Source organism: Xyrauchen texanus, chromosome 49 (genome assembly GCF_025860055.1).
Source record: "Xyrauchen texanus isolate HMW12.3.18 chromosome 49, RBS_HiC_50CHRs, whole genome shotgun sequence".
Lineage (NCBI taxonomy): Eukaryota > Metazoa > Chordata > Actinopteri > Cypriniformes > Catostomidae > Xyrauchen > Xyrauchen texanus.
The window spans coordinates 19,742,866-19,768,017 of record NC_068324.1 but is presented as its reverse complement, the minus strand read 5'-3'; the positions used below and the strand labels follow the sequence as shown (position 1 = coordinate 19,768,017).

General features: G+C 37.1%; 1 protein-coding gene across 1 annotated transcript in view; it reads left to right on the top strand.

Moving 5' to 3' along the window:
* The first annotated feature begins 7,589 nt into the window (after positions 1-7,589).
* LOC127640299 (zinc finger protein 469) overlaps positions 7,590-25,152 on the top strand; it is a 130,794-nt gene continuing 113,231 nt past the window's right edge. The window contains exon 1 of the mRNA XM_052122744.1: positions 7,590-7,633. The gene's annotated coding sequence lies outside the window, so the exon portion shown is untranslated. The remainder of the gene's footprint in view (positions 7,634-25,152) is intronic.

Genomic DNA, 25,152 nt, shown 5'->3' with positions numbered 1-25,152 from the left:
TTGTTTAGGAAGCAGATAATGAGAGAAAAACTGACAAAGAGAGCTTATAAGTCCAGATATTTTTCTTTACAAAGGGCAATAAACAAAATATAAAGGTCCCACCACACTCTTCATGTCTTGTGCTAGACTCACTGTTTTTTACAGAAGACAATGCAGCCCTCTGTCTGCTTTTAATGAAAATCTGTGGTGACGCAGAGCACAGAGGGCACTAGACTGATTGTGAGAGCTGTGCAGAAACCAAGCACACAAAGCCACACTCTATAAGTCAAAGGTCTTAATAAACACAATAAAGTGCATCATGGCTTTGATTAACAACCACAGCAATCACATCATGATTCCCTTACTGTATAACTGAAGACACCGCTACTGAAATGAGCAACTGCTTCCATAGTTACTGCTGAATTTCAGGCTTTGTGGAACATCTGTAGTGACATGCACCATGCTTAAATTTACATCAAAGGAAGACCTATGTATACCCTCCATCACATGGGTTAAATCATTGATTTTGAAGTCTTGTACCTGATCATTTCATTTAAACCATAGCTTTGCTGCAAACATGCTGTGTCAAGTATACTGTAAGTGCATTTTGTGTTTTGGATGCTTGTGTCCTCAACAGGCTTCATTGGCTACTTAAAAAGCTAATCTTTTGCTGGTGTTTTGGATGCAGGTGTACTCATTAAGCTTCTTCAAGTGCTTAAGTAGCAACATTTCCTTGATCACTTGCTTCACCAGCTGAGATTGCTGGTCAACAGCATCGCTATGCTGATTTACAGAAAGACTAGCACCAAACTTTCACTAACCATGCATAAACCAGCCAGGATATGTATGCTGGTCTAAGCTGGTCTTTTCAGTAGGAAAGCAACCCAATCTCATGGGAACAGTCAATAAGTGAGAGGAATGACATAGTGGTTAAAGAACTAGGATGTTATCAAAAGGTATTAGGTTCAAACCCCTTAGGGGCCGTTCAGACAGAACGCCCTCTCACAAGATACAGTGCAATAAAGAGTACAGAACACAGGTGTACTGACACAGAGTTTAAGAGTTCAAGTTCTTTTTAACCAAACACAAATTCGGAAAAAATGTGTCAGTCCTGCTTAAGACGCTAAAAAAACACAGCAAGACACGGCAAACAGTCAAAGAAGTTTCTCAGGCACATTTTACCATAGAAAAAAACTTGTTCGGTGTGAATGGCCCCTTAGGTGGTGATATAGGAGCGTTATTCCCTCTCAAATCAAATCATTGATTAACTCAAATTTATAGCACCCAAAGCAAATATTGCGCAGGTGGGATTTGATAGGGAACAAAAATGTTAACTTTGGTCTGTTCAAAGTGATTACATGACTTCAGAAGACTTGTAATGTAATGCATAAGTCGCAAGTTACATCGACTACATTTCCTATGGTGTTTTTTGTACTTTTGTGGAGCTTGACAATCTTGAGTCACTATTCACTTATATTATATGGCAAATTTGTGTGAAGATTTGTCTGCTTTTGTATTCCATGGAAGAAAAAAGTAATAGGGTTTGGTGGCACAATTATGTGATGAGTAAATTACAAGATAATGTTCATTGTCGGGTAAACTATTCATTTAACGCCTAGTTACGATGATACTTTAAAGTTGGTTTGGATAAAAATAGCTGCTATATCATAAAAGCTAGCTGCCTGTTGGCCTTGTGATCAATGCATATGTTTTAACGATTGAGGTTGGCCCATCTCCATACATGTTAGATGATAGTGCACACAATCAGAGAAGAGATTTCACACAGTAAATAATACTGCATTTATGGGAAGTGTTTTTTGCACTGCAGCCAGCAGCTGAAAGCCAGACTCCACCTAACAATTATATGTTGCTTGTGATAAGGTGAAGCTTAATTATAATTACTGTACTTGTAAGATAATGTTTTCAGACACACATTTTTACTTTTATCTTATTGTGTGGAAATATTCAGTGCAATGAAATCCAGAATACAGTGCATTTAGTAGATTACTCCAGATTCCTAATAGTTAGGGAATTTGCCCTTATAATCATGAACACCATCTCACAGCCAAAACTGATGCAAGTTCTTCTTTTAAGTTTTAAGTTAAATTTTTTACTTGAACAATCACTGCTACTTTTAATTCCAACAAAAAATGGTCAACTTCGCGAGTGAAAATAAAGACTAGCGAAAATGGACACATACCTCAGCCGGTTTCATGATGGATTATACAGGTTTGAATGAGGAATTTATCATGAGCTGCCAAGCAGAATTGCATATGATTGAGTTTAACCAGCCTTGGCTTATATTTGTAAAACATTTGTTAATTCATTGTGCCGAACTGTGCTATGCTCTTACCATTTGACAGTATGCCGTAAGAGACCACTGCACAATTATATTTTTCTCTGGATTTACTATTTATTGGTATGTGTTTGAGTAAAATTAATGTTTTTGTTTTATTCTATAAAGTACAGAGACAACATTTCACCTAAACTCCAAATCAAAATATGGTAATATAGGGCATTTATTTGCAGAAAATAACAACTGGTCAAAATAACAAAAAATATGCAGTGTTTTCAGACCTCGAATAATGCAAAGAAAACAAGTTCATATTCCATATTGTGGCCATCCATCTTCCTCTTGATCACATTCCAGAGGTTTTCAATTGAGTTCAGGTCTGGAGATTGGGCTGGCCATGACAGGGTCTTGATCCGGTGGTCCTCCATCCACACCTTGATTGACCGGTCTGTGTGGCATGCAGCATTGTCCTGCTGGAAAAAACAATCCTCAGAGTTTGGGAACATTGTCAGAGCAGAAGGAAGCAAGTTTTCTTCCAGGATAACTTTGTACGAGGCTTGATTCCTGCCATTCTTGATTGAAGCACCCCCAGATCATCACCGATCCTCCGCCTGGCTGTCTAATGGTTAAACGTAGACCTGGAGAGGCCTTCAAGCCAGTGTCTCGTACTCTCTGTGAAATTTGTTGGAGGATCTGGGATGTTTCAGCAAGGCTGGAATCGGCAGATTCATCCTTGTGAAGGGCGCATGAATCATGAATGTACAAGGTTATCCTGGAGGGAAACTTGCTTCCTTCTACTCTGAATATGTTTGCCAACTCTGAGGATTTTCTTTTCCAGCAGGACAATGCTGCATTCCATACACCCATCAATCAAGGTGTGGATGGAGGAGCACCGGATCAAGACTCTGTCATGGCCAGCACAATCTCCAGACCTGAACCCCATTGAAAACCTCTGGAATGTGATCAAGAGGAAGATGGATGGCCACAAGCCATCAAACAAAGCCGAGCTACTTGAATTTTTGCACCAGGAGTGGCATAAAGTCACCCAACAGCAATGTGAAAAACTGGTAAAGAGCATGCCAAGACGCATTAAAGCTGCAATTGAAAATCAGAGTTATTCCACCAAATATTGATTTCTTAACTCTAAGTTAAAACATTAATGTGGTGTCATTTAAACATGAATATGAACTTGGTTTCTTTGCATTATTCGACCATTGTTATTTTGACCAGTTGTCATTTTCTGCAAAATGCTCTAAATGACAATATTTTATTTGGAATTTGGGAGAAATGTTGTCACTACTTTATAATAAAAAACAAAATGTTCATTTTACTCTACTTTTGCATACTTATAAATAGTAAAACCAGAGAAGCTGATAATTGTGCACTGGTTTCTTTTTTCCAGAGCTGTATGTTTCATCACTCCAACTTCAATGAACACTGGAAAGTGTAAAAGAAGAAAAAGACTGGAAACAATTGAGCATTCAGCTTGTAATAAGGTTATTGAAAATGAGTTATCAAAAAACAGGCCCCTGTTCCCGAAACAAGTTCAACTTGAGTAGCATGTTCGTGCCCTGTAATGTTTGTGAGCATTTCCCAAAAGCATACTTACCTATGTGGCAATGATGTGCTAAAAAACTTTTTTTGATTAACAAGAGCCTCTGATCACTCATAAAAGTGACTATAAACATGTATTTAACAGCTTTGTGCACTGCAAAACAAATGTACATAATGACAAAGTGAAGAATTTTATAAAAATTTGCTTTTTTTAAACAGTACGTCATGTTATGGAAGAACTCCTCACCCTTCTATTATTGCAGTCCCATCCCTTTGATTTCCGGCCCTCGACTAGGCTCACAATGGGTGCATGTGGCCAAGGGAAAACTCAGCTGGCAGCAAGTGCTTAGGCACATCTGGAGCATATTGCACTCCAGTTGCTGCTGCCATAAGCCCAGCATTGTATCTTTCCCTTGCTTACCCTGGATCACACGTGCATATTCCAGGAACAGAGCAGTGTAGCCGAGCCACCTCTGGATGATGACAAACTGGTTTTACTTCTCTGGACCTGCTCTCTCTAGCATGAGCCTGTCCAGTTATTCTTTATCAGACTGTTTGCCAGCAACATGCAAGAACAGTCCCACTGGAGGAACCTGGGGTTAAGTGTCTTGGCGCAGTGGTGATTGCCCCTTCCAAGTCTCAAACCTACCATCTTTCGGTTATTAGATTTAACCACTGTGCTAGACCTCTTCACTCTCTGCATGACAAGAATACTTACCTGGTTTTATGCAAGGGGCTTGGGTTTAGTTAGTAATGTTCGGCAGCTAGCCTCTGCTGGTAGTTGCCGTAACTACACCTCAGGGGAATAAGCCTGTTTCTCCATTGATGGCCATTAATTTAGAACGTATAGCTCAGTTGATGGCTCCAAAAAGTGGAACTAGGTTTGCTTCAGATCATGAGGAAAGATGGCAGTGTTCACGTTGCGTACCTCAATGGTAGAGGTATGCACGGGCCAGATCCCGATCCATACCCGACCCTGACCCAGTAGCATCAGATTTTAAGCCTGGAATCGCTCACTCTGTTTATGATTCCTCCCCATGCAAGTAAATTTGTTGCAATAGGCATCATAGGCAACATTCTTGACAGGAAAATAACAGTAAGCATATAGCACAACAGTGCAGAAGAGAAAATCATTGGCCAACTTTTTATCAAACACTGTAACTTTGCTGGGTGAATAACAATCTAGAATTATGTGCAACAGTCACATTAAGTCCTCTTTGCATACCGAACTTCTTTAGAACATTGTTCTTGTTCGCACCAGCTTCACGCAATGACATATAGTAGCATCTTATCCAATTTTCATGAGAGTGCTAATTCTAAGCGCAATTTCTGTACCAGCTCAAGTTGGTGTGAGTTTGAGTGCTTGTGCTATCTGTGGGTTTATGTGGGTAAACTGTGGGTGTACTGTGTGCTAACCAAGCGGAGCAAAGCGCAATTTGCTATTTTCCTGGGAAATAGGTAATTGTGCTAAGACGTATGAGAACCAACTCTATTCTCTGTTCAAAGTCTAAACTCAGTTGCTGCATTTGCAGTTTGGAGATTTTATCAGCAGGTGATATCAAATAGCTATTGATCACTTTTAATACAGGCCACTATTTGTGTAATAATAATATGAATAAGTGTGTTTTGTATGACAACTTTCAAATGGTCCACATTTCTTTTTTCTAATGCATTGCACACAGCCCATTTAATCTAAAAAATATTTATTTAAATAGACATTGCTTGACAGGGAATAGAATATACAATCGGACGCAGATGGTGCAATAACCTGAGCTAAATGACCCAGCCCGAGAGTTTTGTACACGCAATTTCACCAACCCACTGGTACCTAGACTTAGCACATGCTTGAATGAAAATATCAAAACTTAATTGACATGCTCACTGAATTTGCACATATGATGTATCACACAGGTCTGCGCTAAAGACATAGCACTCTTAAAATAGGGCCATAAATCTTTGTGACACCTGTGCTAGGCACAGTGCAACAAATGAAACAGAACGCAGGTGTCTCGATTTGTTTCCATCTTGTCCCGTCGGACTCAGGTTGGGTTGCAGACATCTACTCTGTGGAAGCCAGGCAACTGCCTTTGAGTTGTAATGCCAATGCATAGCTCTTCCCAGGTATTATATATCTCTTAGGTTGTATGCATATTTATGTGATGTGGAATGATCTTCTTCACCAATGTGCCCCTTCTGGTGTTTGAGTATTTGAAAGTGGCAATGGCCTCTGCTTTCTAGTGTTTGTTTGCAGACTGTATTTATTTTGTATCTGTGAACATGCAAGTCATTATATTGGACTAATTGCATTTTCTGGAACTAATCAATACCTGAATTTAGATTTTACATGCTGCCAAAGGATTTTGCTTTCCTTGCCCATCTGTTGGTACAGTTGGTCCCGAAGCATTAATCTCTAAAATCCCATTGCAACATTACAGCTGTTGACCCAACAGCTTTCTCTGCTTAAATTGTTGCTGCTTCTCTCCTGGACTCTGTTGAACCCTACTGTCTAACTCCTTCTCTAGACCTTCAGCTATAATGATGATCATACCTAGACTGGTTCCCTCTCACTCTTCACCGTTGTTCACGCCAAAGATCTGGGCCATGAAGACCTCTTGTTAGCGACTTTATAGAACAACTAGTCTTACTTCACTAACTTCCAAGAGACTCATCCAGCCCCTGTTGTCTCTGGCTCTAATGAGCTTGCACGTTCTTTCTTCTGTTTCTTACAAATGTCTTTCAACCTTTGTCCACGGAAATCCTGACAACCACAATTTTTTTTTTTTACAATAATCACTATAAGGCATTCCAGTCCACAGCACTTTCCTAATATAGCCCTCCTCCAGGTTGTCAATAACCAGACTGATCTCACTGTGAAATCGGAAATTGTAGGTTGACTTTTCTTTAGCTAAATGGTCTGTGCTTAATGAAATATGAAATGCTGCCCCCAGTGGCCAAAGCGGTAAGTTCCAGCTCCATTTTCCGGGTGAAATGCCCATTGTGCGGCGCAAAAATTCATGTGTCTGATCCTAGTATTTAGTATTATTTATTACCAAATTGCATACTCAGAATCAAGATTTATACTGTCTTATAATGAAAGAATTATCAATAAGCTAATTTAGTAATTTTGCAATTGCATCGCTATCTCATCTCAACACCCACAGATACAGAGAGAGGAATGTTTCTCTGAAACATGCTGAGAAGCTGTCATCAGTTTTCGTGAAAAGAAAAGGAAAAAAGGAAGAGAATTTCATCAACTTCTCCTCATCGAGAGTCATTATCTTCTTTAATAAATGCAGGTGTGTTTTCCTTTTCCAGCTGTAGAGAGAGAGATAGTGAGAAACATTTTTTCCCCTACAATAATTGTGCAACTTACTTTTCAAAGATATGAAAGTTACATTTTAAAATCCACTTTGCTTAAAATTGCCAGGATTATTATGAATTTCTGATGGCAGAATTTCAAAAAACATTAGGTTTGGGATTTAATGCAAAAAGAAATACAATGCTCCTTTGAAAACACTGTCAATTTTTTTTTTTAAATGAAATGCTTTCTCAAACTTGGGAGAGTTTTGTCAGCTTCACTTATCATCTGGGCTGGCCTAAGCTCTCTCTCTCTCTCTCTCTCTCTCTCTCTCTATCTCTCTCTCTCTCTCACTAGTTTTCCTTCTTTCTCTTGCCCTCTCCTTGTATTTGAATGTAATAAGAGCCATGCGGTGAGTTGTGGATGAGGCATCAGATAGCAAGAGTGAGAGGAGCGTGTCAGGAATGAATACATGCTGAGCTGCTGGGAGTTTAAGCACCGCTTGCAAGGTGAGGGTCCAATTTATCCACTTGACGCTTGTGTGCATGTATTAATGTGGACGTGCTTAATCAGAGAATATACAGATTTACCTGAGGATGATTTAACTTGTTTGGGATGATGTAGAACTTTTATGATATTGAAACTGCTGAACTTTTTCTCATGCTTTTGGTGCACACTTCACTGCCATTAATGGACTGTCATTAGCCACCGGAGAGAAGTGCCATAAACGACATGTGTGTCCCGGTACTAGTGCAAAGTTGGGTTTCTCTAAGATTGTGTGGTTATGAGATAGCAGACATACAGTATGTCAAAATTTATTTACACATTTGCAGACTTACAGATCCAACCTTTTGGATTATTTAGTATCTATATATGGCACTGACTGGAAATCTGACTGTTGCTCAAAATTGACCTAAACATTTTGAGGTTTATTTATTTAGTTATTGCTTTTATCTGCATGATAAAATGTGATAAATAATGGCTTTTAGTTATTTTTAATTTAATTTATTTAAAATGTTATATACTGTATATACAGTATATTCACTCACCGGCCACTTTATTAGGAACACCCGTGCATCTACTAATTCATATACATTATCTAATCAGCCAATCGTGTGGCAGCAGTGCATAAAATCATGCATATACGGGTCAGGAGCTTCAGTTAATATTCACATCAACCATCAGAATGGGGAAAATTGTATCTCAGTAATTTGGACCGTGGCATGATTGTTGGTGCCAGATGGGCTGTTTTGAGTATTTCTGTAACTGTTGATCTCCTGGGATTTTCACACACAACAGTCTCTAGAATGTTGCTAAAAACAAAAACATCCAGTGAGCAGCAGTTCTGTGGATGGAAACACCTTGTTGATGAGAGAGGTCAACAGAGAATGGCCAAACTGGTTCAAACTGTCTATGGTAACTCAGATAACTGCTCTGTACAATTGTGATGAGAATATAAACTCAGAATGTTATTCTGAGATGTGGGTTGGTGCTGTTTTGGCAGTGCGAGGGGGATCTACACAATATTAGGCAGGTGGCTGATCAGTGTATATATCTATATACATTACATAATATATTACATGTTATATATATATGTATGTGTTTTGTTTGTATAAAAAATTGATTTTTAATTTATTTATTTTGTATGAATTGTTTTAAATTCATGTTCTTGACTTTAAAGCTAAAATGTATGTAATATATATATATATATATATATATATATATATATCATATATATATATATATATATATATATATATATTCTTTAATTAGATTTTTTTAAGTTAAAATGTAAAAGACACATTAAAGCTACAATTATGCCTACAAATGGACAGTGCTAGGCACAAATCTGCTACACACACACACACACACACACACATCATATTTTTACAGCTTTAAGTCAGATGTTCATGAGGTTTTTTGTGTTTTATTAGTAGCACCTCAGAGTTGAGTAGAGTCATTGCAACTGTTCAGGCATTTCGATGTTTATATATTTAGGATGCACTGTATATCATGATGCTGGCCCGCTCCCATAATTTCTACACTATGCACACCCCAGTGCTGCAGCTGAAAAGTTGCCAGAATTCATAGATTTACCGTCCCCAGGGCACTAATAAAGGAAGCCTCCCAGGTAAGTCACGCTGGGAGGTCACTCGCAAAGGTCAGACCAGGTACTGGAATCTCAGATATTCCTCCCAAGTGATCCCAGCCCCCTCTCTCACTCTCTCTCTTTCTTTTCCCCCATGGCACTTTCCACTCAAGCATGCTCAGTCCTGTCAATAGACTGTGTGGATCTTCCAGGGTGTCTGGTGAGCCTATTTTCGCATGGAAAGCAAACGGTTGGCAGTGCCAGGGTAAAGCAATACCCACACAGTTATGTTTTTCTGCAAATGGCGTAGACGTTTTAAGGCGGCTACCGATTACCAAGTACCACCACATTTTTACCCAGGAGGTCTTTAGGTGTACGTCTAGGTGTTTGCGTTATTGGAATATTCATGATTTAATATAAGAGACTTTTATAGCTTCCTGCACGTGACTTCCCAGTCTGAGGAGCTGAATGTTTCTGAAAGATTGATCATATAAACTGTTTTTGCTGCACTGTAAACCTGAAGTGTTATTTATTAAACAAAGTACTCTTTATACAAAATGTGTTAAATAGTTCAACAACCTGAAGTTTTAAAGTCTTCTTAACCTATAACAAAGTTAGCAGAAATTGTATTTTTAATTTGTTTAAACTATTATCGAGGTTTTTAGTTAACTTTAGGTAACAGATTCTGCAGTAATTATATTTTGCCCTATAGTGCATTTATAGGTTTTCCTCATTATTGACGTCATGAAAGAACGTTTTTCACCATTAAGGATGTGTCCTCGCTTCGTTTCTCACCAACTGGATTCAGAAGTAAGTTATTTCATGTTTATTCAGAACTTATGTTCTTTTTTTAAATATGTGAAATTACACACATTAAATGATCCATATACACTCACCTAAAGGATTATTAGGAACACCATACTAATACTGTGTTTGACCCCCTTTCGCCTTCAGAACTGCCTTAATTCTACGTGGCATTGATTCAACAAGGTGCTGAAAGCATTCTTTAGAAATGTTGGCCCATATTGATAGGATAGCATCTTGCAGTTGATGGAGATTTGTGGGATGCACATCCAGGGCACGAAGCTCCCGTTCCACCACATCCCAAAGATGCTCTATTGGGTTGAGATCTGGTGACTGTGGGGGCCATTTTAGTACAGTGAACTCATTGTCATGTTCAAGAAACCAATTTGAAATGATTCGAGCTTTGTGACATGGTGCATTATCCTGCTTGAAGTAGCCATCGGAGGATGGGTACATGGTGGCCATAAAGGGATGGACATGGTCAGGTAGGCCGTGGCATTTAAACGATGCCCAGTTGGCACTAAGGGGCCTAAAGTGTGCCAAGAAAACATCCCCCACACCATTGCACCACCACCACCAGCCTGCACAGTGGTAACAAGGCATGATGGATCCATGTTCTCATTCTGTTTACGCAAAATTCTGACTCTACCATCTGAATGTCTCAACAGAAATCGAGACTCATCAGACCAGGCAACATTTTTCCAGTCTTCAACTGTCCAATTTTGGTGAGCTCTTGCAAATTGTAGCCTCTTTTTCCTATTTGTAGTGGAGATGAGTGGTACCCGGTGGGGTCTTCTGCTGTTGTAGCCCATCCACCTCAAGGTTGTGCGTGTTGTGGCTTCACAAATGCTTTCCTGCATACCTAGGTTGTAACGAGTGGTTATTTCAGGCAAAGTTGCTCTTCTATCAGCTTGAATCAGTCGGCCCATTCTCATCTGACCTCTAGCATCAACAAGGCATTTTCGCCCACAGGACTGCCGCATACTGGATGTTTTTCCCTTTTCACACCATTCTTTGTAAACCCTAGAAATGGTTGTGCATGAAAATCCCAGTAACTGAGCAGATTGTGAAATACTCAGACCTGCCCGTCTGGCACCAACAACCATGCCACGCTCAAAATTGCTTAAATCACCTTTCTTTCCCATTCTGACATTCAGTTTGGAGTTCAGGAGATTGTCTTGACCAGGACCACACCCCTAAATGCATTGAAGCAACTGCCATGTGATTGGTTGATTAGATAATTGCATTAATGAGAAATTGAACAGGTGTTCCTAATAATCCTTTAGGTGAGTGTATTTATTAATGTTTAATAAATGTCCCAAACATGGACTTTTTGTTGGGAGACAATGTGAATGGCTGGTTTAGGTGATCAAACTAATCATTACATATACAGTTTACAGAGTTCGACTTCAGTTTAATGACAATATTGTATTGAGAGAGAGAGAGAGAAAGAGAGATTTTATTAAGTTTGAATCAGTTGCTATTGTGTAAATGAACTACTAATTATGTTAATTTTTTTCACATTTTCTTCAGAATATTGAGAGCTAAGAGCACTTGATTGGACTTGTTTCCTTATATATATATTTTTATATATATATAAAAAAACAATTTTTTTTTTCTAAATATGGGGAAATTTGAAATTAATTAGTTCCCCCCAATACCTGACTGCCAAGCAACTTTAAGATAAATATTATCTCAAATATCAGGTGCCTTTATCTGAACTGTTGTGTTCATACACAAGTTTGATCATTAGAAGGAATGGCTTGGTATGAGACAGCCTCATTTCCATCCACAGCACAGTTACTCATGTACTGTAATTTACAACATACTCATCTTTATTCCAAATTTTGTCCAATGCCATGTCTACAAAAGAGATCATTACCAATGCATCTCTGGCCAGCTTTTCGTTTGGAATCACAGATATAGCCTACTTTTACATTATATTTCAAACTGCAATCGGTTTATTCTCAAGTTTGTCTTTTCAATCCATTGTGAATTAAATGAGTCTTTCTTGTCACTCCATTTTAGGTCTATTACAAACCAGAATCTTCTAAACATGTTCTATGCAGAACTTGACCGCCACAGTCTTCACCTGATGACTTTCTATCGTCAGAAGGCATCAAAGACAGGAAAGACTTCTGATGCACTTGCTGAGATTCTCAAGGTTCATGACTTGAAGGTATTATGATCTTTGATGTTTGTTATTGTTGCTTGGTTTAACAGACTTTGCATTCATTTAAAACAGAATCATTTAAGCGTTTCCCATATTGAATGGTGAATGAGCTGAAATGTTGTATTTACAGATTAATGTTTCCTATTGAGAGAAAAAAAATCAGCATCTCACTGTTCTTTAAGACCTCTTAAATGTGACAACGCCCTTGCGCTAAAGCAGGGGTGGGGAACGTCAGGCCTCTGAGACCATTTGAAAAATAATTTGAAAGCAAAAAAATGGCATTGATTCAATTAACCTGAAAATAAATTATTTTCAAATAATGTTTCAAAAATAATTTTAAATGATAACAATACTAAATATTGTATAATAGACAGACCTTTTAGTGTTTTTGGTATGGTGCAATTGTATAGCCCGCGAATGCAAGGGAGATGCAGATGTCAAGATTTATTTTCACATCGTATCTAAATAAAAATATCTTTGTGTTCTGTGGGCAAAAGTCATGAGTTTGAGAAGGCATAAAGGTGATTAAATGGTAAGAGAATTATCAGTTTTGGGTGAATATTTCTTTAACATTGACAATAACACGTTATTCATACGAGTTATAAACAAGTATACATCATCAGATCATTATAAGGGTTAAAAATGGTATGAATATGGGCAAGAACTGCAGGGTTTTAGACAATTCACTATGTTTAGGCAGGAAAACACATTCAACAAGTGCCCTATTTAACATTAGAGTAAAAATATACTTTTAGGATCAACATGATATTCATACAAGGCGAATCACTGAGCTTCATGCACTTCCTGCATTTCGGAGAGACGACACCTCAAATTGAAAAGTGTCCAAAGTACCCGATTTGGCTTGTGCATCATACACTAAGTCTTCTGAAGGCATCCACTGTGTATCATGAACAGACAGGGCTAGACTGGCAATCTGGCATACCGGGCATTTTCTCGGTGGGCCGACGCTCTTTGGGGAAGATCAGGGGCGGACTGGCCATTGGGAGGACTGAGCGGCCCGGTGGGCCGCGATAAGCTGAATGCACGGTTATGCAGAATGGGCAGCAGAATGGCGCGCCGCGATATGCAGAATAGGACAGCGAACAACCCCCCCCACTCAACAACTTTTGGATCAACGTCACATACACGAGTAATATTGACTACTTTTACTCTAGTTTTATGGTGTGTGTGTGTGTGTGTGTGTGTGTGTTTTATTCCGTTATGAATCTTGACAGCTGTGAGCCACTTTTCACTCATATGGTGAAAGACATCAAAAGAATACAAAATATATAGTGGCCCGTGCTATAGCGGCGCTTTTGTGCCTGATACTCACTTTGACAGCATTGTTAAAAAATTAAATGTTACTTTGTACAACCATCACATTGCATTCCTTCAAAAGTAAAGGGTACTCGGAGTTGGTGTCCGGCGACGGAACACGAGGACCTTTGCGTTTCAGACTGTACGTGCAACGGGGATTTTCCACATGCGCAGTAACATGATTTAAGCATTTTCATACGTTTCAGTGCAACTTTTGGAAAACGCTAGTGTGGACAGAGAGCATTTTGAAATGAAAATGACATTTTCAAATGTATCTGGATTAATATAGACGTAGCCTAAGATACAAGTATTGAACTGAGGTTAGCTAACACGCTAAAACTAGCGGCAACACGTCATTTGTGTTTGAAACGTCACTTCCGTCGTCAAAGCTGTGAGCCACTTTTCACTCATATGGTGAAAGAAATCAAAAGAATACAAAATATTTTGTTTTTCATGGAGAAATTAAGTCATTTAGATCTGAAACATGTGAGGGTGACTAAATATTAATGGAATTTTCATTTTTGTGTGAACTATTCCTTTAAGTGGCCATTATGTCATTTAAAACAGATTTTACTCAATGGTATTTTGGCACTTTTCTCATTTCTGCATTTAAGGCTTAAGATTCAGAAGAGCCAGAGGTTGGTGTTTCAGCCGTTGCCCTGTTAGCAGCCATCAGAGAACTCAAAGATCCTGCAATTCACTATAATCTGGCCAGAATTTCTGTTGTTCTCAAAAAAAGTCATTACCTACCTGCCCAGGCTTTCGGATGAATTTTAGAACTTTTGGACTGATCCATGCACTGGATCAAACATACCCAAAAGAGATCGCCAACCTTTTTCAATTTCACTTGTTATGTGAAATTACACAAGGAGGCTGGAGTGTGAAACAGTTATTCCCCAGCTTCTTATGTAGCAGTTCCTGTGCAGTGTTGTTTCTAAAACAAGATCAATCAAGTTGGATTTTTAGATATTTTTACAGGAAATCAATACAAAATATTATTATCAAGAATATGATTTTTTTTCCCTAATATCAAAGTTCTTACTAGAAAAAAATTAATTATGATCTAACGTGAATTTTCTTGGTAACATGTGCATGTAAAATGGCTAGAAAAGCATTTTAGCTTATCGTAATGCTAACAATTTACACAAGGTTTATTTCTATTTCTTCTGCTTCAAACTTACTTCAAACGTTCTTCTCTGTCTGCTCGTATGAATGTAACACATCATAAGAAAGTGTTTCACCGCTGTTCAAATGCACTTTGGATCACATCATTTATATGTATAAATGTTTTCCATCTGAAAGGACTAAATATTAAATTACACAAATGACAATAAAATGCAAAGTAATCTCTTCAGTAATCAAAATACTTTTTGAATGTAACTGAACTCTAAATACCAATGATTTAAATTGTAACTGTAGTGGAATACATTTACTTATGTTTTGTATTTCAAATGCATATTCCTGTTACATGTATTCTGTTACTCCCAAACCCTGGCTGTATACACTTTATCCTAGTTAACTATTATTTCTGTTTATGCGTCTCTTGTCAGGATGCCTTCATGTTACTCTTTAGATATATGACTGAGCTGGTTGCTTGCCTGTCAAATGTCTCAAATGTTCATGTTGTGCCTCATGTTTTATCAGCGTTGTACTTGTCTTTTTACATAAAATTTTCCGGATGTGTTTACTGAATGCAGTTTGCTTTTTTGTTGTACAATTATTATGTTTAATTTGCAAAATATACATTTTTAAGTTAGGGAAACTTGAAAAAACAATTGCTTTTTAAGTAACATTACTACCACCTTTTAAGTTACTTAAATGATATACTTTAAATATAAAGTAAGTTAAAATTACTTTACTGTAAATAATTAACATAATACAAAGTATATTCATGATTTAAACATTTTATTTTTTAAAGTTGTTTAAGTATTTCAGTTAAGTTTGCTGTACTTTAAACTTTGAGTTGCAGTTAATTAAAAAGAATACATTTGTAAACGCATATTTTGATTAGAGTAAAATATATATTTTTAATATATAGTCCTTCAGAAAAACAACTTATCCATACTTAAGACTTTTAAGTTTTGAAAAGAGTCAATCAAATTTTTGGAGTTAGTAGAACTTCTCTGGGTTTACAGTGTGTATGTTTTCTCAGGCGCTGAGTATGTTTCTCTTTATTGCAAAATAGATAGTGCATAGCAGAACATACATTAATTTTGTGGCTTTAGAAGCAGTGAAGTGGTGTATAATTACACATCTTTTGCTGTAATCCATAATTACCAGCTAATTGCTGAAGTTTATGGGTGTACAAAATTTTCTGTAACAAGACCAACAATTCTCACATCACATTTTTTCCCATCTATCTGTGTGTCTGTCTCTCTCTCCATCCATTTTTGTAGCAATAAATTGAATATTCTCTTTTTTTTGCATGACGTTACCAATACATCATACTTGTACAGTCCCTTCCAATAAGCAATTATGTTATATCATATGCAATTATGGAATTATACAATTAAAACAAATATATATGATTTTATCTCATTTAATGTTTTACAATGCTTTTGTATTCTAAAGTTATAATTGTAGCACTAAAATGTAATTCTCTGTTTTAATGGCATATAAAGGCACATATTTATGGTAGTGACTGCATGCATATGTCAGTGCCTTGTCAACAATGTTGTGGTTATAAACAGATTATCTGAGCCATGCAAAGTGACCAAATAGGCCTAAATTAAAGAAAAAAAATAGACATTACTAAGCAAAATCACATGGAGAACTCTTTTATATCCTGTAGCACTATTTGATGGGAAAAGTATGTGGAAGTGTCAAGCCAGAGACAGAAGTTAATAACTGATCAAGCGAGGATTGAGTAGATGTTTTTGATTAAGATAAAGGGCGGTGATGGAGTGGTACAGGTATCACGTTTTGATTAAATAAGATAAGATAAAGGACCAAAACTAGAATGAGGATACAGAATGAAGAGCAGATATTTAAAGATGGTTGAGGTTGCCAGATGGTCCTTTACAGAAATAGTTCAGCCAAAAATGACAATTATGTGTCCGTTTACTCGCCCTCGAGTCGTTCAAAACTATATGATGTTCTTTCTTCAATGGAGCAACAAAAGAGGTCTTTTTTTGTTTTTTAAAGAATGTCCACACTGCTCTTTTCCATACAAAGTGAATGATATGACTTCATTCAGGTAATCATTTCAGTGATTAATAATGTAACTTTCAGTCTGTCTCATAATGCTGTCATATGGCTTCAGAAGACTTGAAATATAGTGCACAAGTCATATGGACAACTTTAGGGTGCTTTATTTAGTCATTTTCTGCTTAATAGATCCTGATTGTAGGTTTTATAATGTTTTATTAATTTGTTCTTTTTAACATTTTATAAGTTCTATTAAATTCTGTTATTAATGTTTGTAAAAAATTGTACAGCACTTTGGTTACAACATTTGTTGTTTTTAAGTGTGCTTTATAAATAAACTTGACTTGACTTGACTTGACTTGACTGATCACATCCACTTTCATTAAATGGAAGTAAGCAGCATAGATGTTCTGCATCGATGTTAAAGTAATATACATTTATCTCGACATGAGGGTGAGAATGGCAAGGTGCGTCCCAAACCACACACATCTGCACTATTCTACGCCATTGTGTAGTGTATGTAATGCGAGTAGTACATTTACACTGAGCTTACTGAGCTTTTTGAAAAAAGTGGATACATTTGAAAACGCTGTTTTTGCATTTTAGTGTGGACTGTAAAAACGTATATATCTGAAAATGATGTGTTTGTTGTCATGTGATGCAGTCATGTGATCAATCCAACCAAAACAATCAAGATGGTGGCCCGTGCTATAGCGGCGCTTTTGTGCCTGATACTCACTTTGACAGCATTGTTAAAAAATGAAATGTTACTTTGTACAACCATCACATTGCATTCCTTCAAAAGTAAAGGGAAGTTTACTCGGAGTTGGTGTCCGACGGAACACGAGGACTTTTGCGTTTCAGACTGTACATGCAACGGGGATTTTCCACATGCGCAGTAACATGATTTAAGCATTTTCATATGTTTCAGTGCAACTTTTGGAAAATGCTAGTGTGGACAGAGAGCATTTTGAAATGAAAATGACATTTTCAAATGTATCTGGATTAATATAGACGTAGCCTAAGATACAAGTATTGAACTGAGGTTAGCTAACACGCTAAAACTAGCGACAACACGTCATTTGTGTTTGAAACGTCACTTCCGTCAGCCGTGAAATGGCGAACGCTTCAGTGTAGTAAAAAAACTTTAAGTGTTCCATTTGGGATGATACAACACTTTGATAATGAATATACTACATGGCTGAGTGCCTAGTGTATATTGCAAGTGTATAGTGTGTCGTTTGGGACACAGCTGCAGACTTATCATTTTTTGTGTGAACTATCACTTTAAATATTTTATGAAATTGAACCCATGTCCAAACAGTCCCCTTTCCTTATGTAACCTCTCACCTTGTCTCTCCTTTGTTCTCTCAGCTGTCCGTATCGTTTCGGTCAAAGGTGGTCTATGCACGTATAAAACTTTCTTAAAACAAAGCTTTTTTGTGAGCTGTTACGAGACACAAGAGACCCATTCATTCTTGACTTAAAACCTAGCATAACATATCTCGTGGCGCCATGTAGGGCTGTCAGTTGGGCAGAGAAACTAAATTTGAATTTTTACCAAATTCAAATTAAATCATGATTTTAATGTCAGCTGATTTAAATTGGTATTCGGCTGAACTCTGTGGTGAAGCGGTTCAGACTATGAGCCCAGGCAAGGGGCTGTTCAAAAAGACACAACACAACAGAATGGAACAGAACGTGAGGATCTTGAAAGTTGAACACCTTTCCTGACAAATCGTTTAAAAAACTAATTGCTTAATCTGAGAAACGCTGATAAGAGAGAATGCCTCCACCTACTATAAGGGGCTGTTCACACTGAACCCTTGCAACCATCCATTTGTTTTTCTACAGCATTCAAACACGCCCTAGAGCGAATGTCTCTGTTTTTGTTAATTCAGCGTCTTGTGCAAGAGCGCTGTTTTTTAGATACTGTGTCTAGTTAAAAAGAACTTTAAAAAGTGTCTCGAGACACCTGCTTTGTGTAAAACTGTATTTGTTGTGCTGTGTCTAGCCTTTTTTGGCACTCGAATTCGATAAATCAGAACTCAGCATCAGTGCTTTTCAAATATCCAAAATTCAAATGCACAGTTTTAGCATTCGAATGTACATTTTATTTACTTAAATTCTAAGAATATTCAAATTTCGAATTTTTATTTGACCGCACTAGCGCCATGTTTGAATGTGCAAAAGCGCAATTCAGATTGGAGAGCTACAGGTTTGTTTCAGTTTACAGGAACACAAAATGACATAGCTCATGTTGTATGAACTGTGCATTTGTGCAGTTACCTGGTTTACATTATTCCTTTATCGAATCAGATTCTTAAGCATGCGGAAATAAACAATGCTATCATGCAATTCATTCTTAGTGAATTCACCCCACACTGCTTTAGAAAAGTGGATTACTTTGCTCTTTGTATTCTGTTATTTAATGAAAATTGGGGGAATACATAATAATTTAGCATTTGTCATGAATGTCATCTCTAGATTGGGGTCTTTTGGAGAATTGATGGTAGAGTGATTGATAGCTGAATGCATGTTATGGTTATGGATATGGCAACTTTATTTAAGACTCAGGATCTTCTCGAGAAGACCATGGTTACTGAATGTTTGCTTCCTATTTTTTTTTAACAATGATGACCACAGCAATTAGAATGTAATGGATTGCCTCAAATTCAGTATTTTCAAGGAAATTGGAAACAACTGTTATCAGGCCCACATATTGTGATGGTCCAACCAAATATCACAAACCCACAAATCGTACCCAGACAACATTTCCCAAATCAAATAATGCACAGATGATCTCGAAGTTCATTGCCTGTCCAAAGCCTTTCTGGGTAACCAGTCATGCTTTGTGAATTAAGCTCAATATCAGTAGGGCTTTTATGATTTTTATATTGTAAATATGTCACTTTAAATGCTTCCTGTGCCGCCTTCCACTTAAACTAACCCCAAGACAGTCTGTCTCTGAGGGCCTTTTTATGTGGTTCATATTTCTGGAATTGTACAGATTATATACAGATTTTATTTTTGGATGTTATTGTTAGTTTGAAGATCACAATTAAGCACATGCACTTGACAGATTGGAGTTCCATTGTTTGCCCAAACAAACTTTAATCTTTTGCAAATGATTACAAGGCTTATGATACTGAATAGGTATACAGATCTGTGTTGAACCATCAACATGGAAGACATCTGAATGTAATATTGTAATGCTAGCCTCCATGATCACTTTATGATGTGTTGACAAACCTTTCACCCTTCAACATAGTATGCTAGAATATCAACTGAGAAGTCTCTACGTTGCTTTCAGGGCTGTTGTATCTTTCTATATATTGTCTTTATAGTATGTTGTAAATTGTGCTTTTTGTACCTTTCACAGTGCAAAAGTATGGAAATTGGTATGCAGTCCCAGTCTTTTGGCTTTATTCATTAAATACATTGTACAGTAAGATGCTCTAAAAACCATAAATACAGAAATTGACTCATAAATGAAACAAACCACAACATTTGTGCATAAACTGGCACATGAATGCAACAAACCAAACCATTGTTATGTAAATTGCTGCATGAATATAACAAAACCAAACCATTGTTACGTGAATTGTAATTTACATAAATTGCTGCACAAATGCAACAAACCAAACCATCTTTACAGAAATTGACACATGAATGTGACAAACCAAACCATTCTTATATAAATTGCTGCAAGCATGTGACAAACCAAATCATTCTTTCGTAAATTGCTGCATAAATATAACAAAACCAAACCATTATTACGTAAATTGTAATTTACATAAATTGCTGCATGAATGTGACAAACCAAACCATTCTTATGTAAATTGAAGCACGAATGCAACAAACCAAACCATTCTTACAGAAATCGACACACGCATGTGACAAACCAAACCATTCTTTCGTAAATTGGTGCACGAATGTGAAAAACTAAACCATTGTTACATAAATTTCAGGATAAATGCAACAAACCAAACCATGCTCATGTAAAGAGCTGCACGAATGCGACAAACCAAATCATTCTTACGTAAACGGACACACGAATGCGACAAACCAAGTCATTCTTACGTAAATGGACACACGAATGCGACAAACCAAATCATTCTTGCGTAAATGGACACACGAATGCGACAAACCAAATCATTCTTGCGTAAACGGACACACGAATGCGACAAACCAAATCATTCTTACGTAAACGGACACACGAATGCGACAAACCAAATCATTCTTGCGTAAACGGACACACGAATGCGACAAACCAAATCATTCTTGCGTAAACGGACACACGAATGCGACAAACCAAATCATTCTTGCGTAAATGGACACACGAATGCGACAAACCAAATCATTCTTACGTAAATGGACACACGAATGCGACAAACCAAATCATTCTTGCGTAAACGGACAACACGCTAATGCGCAACAAACCAAATCATTCTTGCGTAAACGGACACACGAATGCGACAAACCAAATCATTCTTGCGTAAACGGACACACGAATGCGACAAACCAAATCATTCTTGCGTAAACGGACACACGAATGCGACAAACCAAATCATTCTTGCGTAAACGGACACTACCTAATGCGACAAACCAAATCATTCTTGCGTAAACGGACACACGAATGCGACAAACCAAATCATTCTTGCGTAAATGGACACACGAATGCGACAAACCAAATCATTCTTGCGTAAATGGACACACGAATGCGACAAACCAAACCATTGTTACATAAATTGAAACATACGTAAATTGATGCATGAATGTGAAAAACCAAACTATTATTACGTAAATTGTGTCAGGTATTCCCTATTGTTTGTGCTTAGACTTTTATTTAGAAATTCTTGTTTAATTACCCGTTCCTGTTTCCTGTTAGTTTTGTAGTCCTTTGTAGTTTCCTTTCATGATTGGTTTTCCCCTGATTGTTTCCCCAGGTGTTCCTCGTTCCCTTGTTTGCCATTGTGTATTTAAGCCCTTGTTTCCCCTAGTTTCTTTGTCAGTCTTCACACGTCATGTTCTTTGACTGGTTCCCTGTATTTTGTTTCCTTATATTCTGAGTTACCTTGTTTATCTTTTGTTTAATTAAAAGCAGCATTTAGATTCTCATTCCTCGTCTGGCTCATCACAAATTGATGCACAAATGCGACAAACCAGACATTCTTATGGAAATTGATGCATGAATGTGTCTGTCTTTTTTCTAGAAAATTATTTAACTACATTTGAATGTTCGTTGAGTTTCCTTTTCGACCATAAACAGATTACTCTATCCGACTGGAGGGGTCGGTTTGAATCCCTCTTCAAATACATGTGAAATGTTCTTGAAATAATTTGTGGGGGAAAAATGTATGGGATTAGATCTAGTCCCTCAAGTTATTGATTCTGACTTCTTTTCATGATGTTGTCCCTTCACGACTTCTCAAGGAAATTGTTGATATTATTAGTCTTAGTTTTACCTCCATTATAGTAATAGTAGTCTTCATAATGGGGTTGTTCCACTCTGCTTTAAGCAAGCAGTTGTTCCGCTGCCAAGTTTAAACTCCTTAGAGTTGAAGATCTATCTGCCTATTTCCAAGCTACCATGTTTATCTAAAATTCTGGAAAGGTAGTGCTTGCCCAGTTGACTTCTGTTTTAGGAAAGAATAATATTTTAGATAAAATTTCAATCTGGTTTTAGGGCAGGCCACAGCACAGGATCTGCTTTATTAAGGGTTGTGAATGAATCGCATTCGGGTGACCATGCTGCCTTAATTTTGTTAGACCTGAGCACAGCATTTGACACAATAGACCATGCAATTCTTATTAATTGTTTATCGAATGTGGCTGGTATTCAAGCGACAGTTAAAGGGTTTTCTCTTATCTTGAGGACAGATCATTTTCAGTGATAAGAAGTGCCTTTTCTTCATCCTCAGCATCTATTACCTGCGGGGTCCCTCAGGGTTCCATCGTATAAACTATGTTATTTTCTTTGTATATGCTTCCCTTGGGCTTGATTTATTTTTATTTTTTTTATGGTATTTCCTACCATTTTTACGCTGATAATACACAGATTTATCTCCCGCTGAAACCTGGGGATAATTCTGTTTTTACCTTGCCTTTGTCCTGCTTGGAGGAGGTTAAAAACGGGATGGCACATAATCTTCTCCAGTTAAATGAGGGTAAGACTGAGATAATGGTTTTGGTCCTACTGGAAGTTGTATGTATTTAGCCACTAAACTAGGTCAGTGGTCAGCTTATTTGCATAAACAAGTAAGCAATTTAGGGGTTGTTTTTTAATCAGATCTCAAATTTAATAGGCAGATCAATGCTGTCAACTGAGATCCATTGCCAAGCTTTAACCAGTTCTCCTAGCTATTCTCATTTAGATTATTGTACTATTCTTTATTTTGTTCTATAATTTATTCTGTCGCATTTCCGAGACTGTGGAAAGTTTTGCCACATGAAATAAGAGCTGCCTCCACTTTTTCAATTTTAAAGCTCGTTTAACAACTAATTTTGTTTTCTTCGTCTTTTCATTTCAATGGGTTATTGCGATGTGTGTTTCAGTATTATTGGTTTTATGTTGTTACGCTATTTTTTACTGATTGTTCAGCACTTTGGTCTACAAGTGTAGTTGGACAGTGCTTTATAAATAAATGAAATGAAATGAAACAAACAAAGCATTCTAACATAAATTGACACATGAATGTGACAAACCAAACTATCCTCATGCAAATTGATGCTTGAATGCGACAAACCAAGCTATTCTTACAGTACACAAATTGCTGCAAACCATTCTTTTCTAAATAAATGTACGAATGCGAAAAACCAAACTATTGTTACGTACTTTTCAGGATAAATGCGACAAACCAAAGCATGCATACGTAAATAGCTGTATGAATGCGACAAACCAAATAATTCTTACGCAAATTGATTAAAGAATGCGACAAACCAAACTCTTGTTACATAAATGGACCCAGAAATGCGTTAAACCAAACCTTGTTATGTAAATTGCTGCATGAATGAAACAAACCAAACCATTATTAAGTCAATTGAAACTTACGTAAATTAATGCATGAATGCGACAAACCAAAGTAGTGGTACAGAAACTGATGCACGAATGCAACTAATGAAAACATTCTTATGCAAGTTGATGCCTAAATGCGACAAAACAAAGTATTCTTAGGTAAGTTGATGCACATATGCGACAAAGCAAACCATTCTTACAAAAATTAACACATTAATGTGACAAACAAAACTATTCTTACAGTACACAAATTGCTGCTTGAATGTGACAAACCAAACCATTCTTTTCTAAATGTATGTACGAATGCTAAAAAACAAACTATTGTTACGTAAATTTCAGGATAAATGCGACAAACCAAACCATGCATACGTAAATAGCTGCATGAATGCGACAAACCAAATAATTCTTATGCAAATTGATTAAAGAATACGACAAACCAAACCTTGTTACATAAATGGACGCACAAATGCAATAAACCAAACCTTGTTATGTAAATTGATGCATGAATGCGACAAACCAAACAATATTTACAGAAATTAGCACATTAATGTGACTAACCAAACCAGTGTTACGTAAATGGACAAACAAATGTGATAAACCAAACTTTGTTACGTAAATTGCTTCATGAATACAATAAACCAAACCATTATTAAGTAAGTTGAATCTTACATAAATTAATGCATGAATGCGACAAACCAATCTAGTTGTACAGAAACTGATGCAAGAATGCAATGAATTAAACCATTCTTATGTAAATCGATGCCTAAATGCGACAAACCAAACCATTCTTATATATATAACAACTATTATGTAAATTGCTGCATGAATGCGACAAACCACCCCATTCTTGTGTAAACTGATGCACAATTGTGGCAAACCAAACCATTCTTACATAAACTGATGTGTAAATGTAACAAAGTACTTAAAATTGGTTTTATTAACTAATGCATTCTGATTGTATTTCATTAATGAGGCCCTTTGAATTTATGTGCTTCCTTGTTGCCATGTGTATGTTTGTTTGGAGATATATTTAGAGACATATGTGAGTGTTTGAGTTTAGGTTCATTTAGCTAATCCTGGCCGACTTCGGAAAAGTTTATTCACCTTTTTGGAGTCTTCAGCTCCAGGCAAAATGTGATAAACATAAAGCTTAAATCTGGTTCGCTTATATGCTCAGACAATAGTTATTCATCCTATTCCAGTGAAGAGGATGTTGGGAGAAGGGAAGGAAGGGTCTTCTGATTGCTTTGCTTGTTCCTTGCTGTAGGCACTTAACTTTACAACCATTATGTTCAAGCATCAAGCCCGGCCCACCTCCTGTATCAATTGTATGTTTATTATAATAACCGTAAAACTATACGAGCCCCGCCCTGCTTCGAGGGGAGCAAGAGGGAAGTCTAGTAGATTGGCTCCAGACTCCAAATTAGACGCCTTCCTGCCGAGATCATAAGGCATGGCAGAGGGAATGTAAAAATGGCAT